We start from the raw sequence: 2,477 nt of genomic DNA, 5'->3' as shown, positions 1-2,477 counted from the left end.
TTATTCACGCTCTATCGCCGCTGAAAGCCTCATTGTTATTACATTGTTGTCATGATCATCATCGTCGCGTTACTATAGAAAACAAATTTAAGGAACCGCCATCGTCGTATTGTCATACTATATATTATATATTGTTATCACCGATTTTTGCAAACGGAGGAGGGGATAGCGCAGATAAGTTAGATGATTACCGATGCAACACTTTTATAGGGATCAATCGCCGATTAGAAATGAAATGAATGAGAGAATCCTCTTCGATACGGAAATTTACATAAATCATCGATGATTGATCCTTCTTGGCAATTTAATACACTAATTTATCCGTGAGACTCTCCCCCTAACGATACTCACCTGAGGTGTCGCGAGAATCGATCCTTGCGAGACAATTCGGGTGAGAAGCGCTTTATAAAAGGTAAAAGGAAGCGAGAAAAAAAAGCACACCCGCTCCGCGAGTACGTCCGCGTTCCGAGTGATTCGTCGGGATCGAGATACGACGAATTACATTAAGCGAGTGAAACGAACAGCGAGATTTTATCTTGACACAAATACATTCACACACGTACACATATATAGAATTTTATACGGTGGAATCTCGCTGCGTCGAAAATAAAATAAGAAAAATAAGAGGCGAATAAGACGGATGAAAAACTGCGCGTATTTGTGTGCGAGAGAACAAACACTTTGTATGTGCACCCGCCCCCATTGTTCATGCCCATTTGTATTGCGTAGTTAAACCGAATCAAGTAATTACGAGTAATTACGAGAGATGGTTACGAGATACTATTATAAATATAAAATATATGTATATACATATATATATATACACATAATTATGTATATGTGTGTATATATGTATACATATAAATGCAAGACAGAAATGAAATTACTGTAACTACACCTGCCTCTTGTGAATAAATGCCTATTTGTTTCTTTTCACGTGTCTCGTTATTTCCAGCTTATTGAAAAAGTATAGTAAGAAAAGAGGTAAGCTGAGAATGGCTAAGTAAATAATTAATTTATTAAATAAGTAATTAATTAAATAATTATATAAAGAGAGATAACAAAGGGAAGAAAAGTTGATGGAATCACAAAAGATAAATGTTCGCAAAACAGATTTTATTAAATAAATATCGCCACAATTGATCAGATCGAGAATTGTACAATTATTATACAGTTTCGACGATGTGTATCCTCACACTCGGGAAATATTAATATACAAACGATTCTATATATGCGATGCCATGCACACGTGTTCGTACGATGTCTACATACACGTGAAAAATCACACGTGCTATCAAACGCATGTCATATTATTGTTCTTTAAAGTCGATTATTCGCTAGAGCTTAAAATATAAAGGGTAGAATCCTCAAAGAACATGGTTGCACACACACATACACACACGCACACATACGCATACACAATCATTGTTTAATATTGTAAAAACCTTCCAGTGATATTACACTATCGTTAAAATATCAGAGATCACGGTTGGTTCGATCGACTTTTAACAATCATTTCTTTTTTTCGATGTATAGCGAATAATTCATTGGTCCCGTAGGACGGAACGATGGACGGATAGTAATTATTCGTTGTCATTGTGATAATTCAATCAGTCATTCAAGCCCATGCCGAATCATTTACATGCGTAATATACCAATTTGTAAGTTCCAAATCTCATAATTCTTGGGAATTGTTATTAATATTCGCAATTTAATCTACTAACGGAATTTAGAAAATTTTAACTTTTTTTTAACATGAATATTAATTATTCTTAAAAAGATGTGATAACGCATCCATTTAATATGTTAAAAAAGGTACAAAATTTTTGAAAATGATTCTCTAAGTCACAGCGTATCACAATATTTCGTATTAATAGTAATTTCGTATCTCTCTCTCTTTATATCACGGAAAAAGCGGAGCACGAAGAACTCGAGTGACTTCGTTTGCGCTTTGTCATTCGATTAGTTGATTTATTTTGCTTCGAAATAAAAGGTCTTCCACTTAAAGATCGTTTCTTGCTGTGAAGAACGATTTGTTCCACGATGATGATGCGCCCTCGCGCGAAAGAAAGAGCGGCTGCGCTTCGACCCTAATCACTTTTGGCGAGACTGCTCAAGATTATCTGACACATTAATCCTTTTATACTCTTGCGCCAGGTTTAAAGATGGTTTAAAATTTTTTTCTGTCTGAAGTAAGAGTCGTGATCAATCTTGTCTAGAGTAAAGCTCGATTGTAGATAATGTTCCTCCTAATCTTTAAGAATAAAAATAAAATATGATAAAAACAAAATTACAAGATTAGAAAAATGTTTGTAAAAAGAATTTCAGATTTAAAAGTAGCAAATATATGAAGAACATGACTTTTTAAGAATTTGAAATATTTTTAAAATTAAATTTTATAATTAAATTTCAATTTCTCTCTCTCGTAAAAAATATCGATTTCAAGAAAGAAACATTAAGAAATAAGAATTATTTTT

Source organism: Camponotus floridanus, unplaced genomic scaffold (assembly GCF_003227725.1).
Source record: "Camponotus floridanus strain SB8 unplaced genomic scaffold, Cflo_v7.5 scaffold27, whole genome shotgun sequence".
Classification (NCBI taxonomy): Eukaryota; Metazoa; Arthropoda; class Insecta; order Hymenoptera; family Formicidae; genus Camponotus; species Camponotus floridanus.
The sequence above is the reverse complement of the archived record's forward strand: the minus strand, read 5'-3'. Positions refer to the sequence as shown.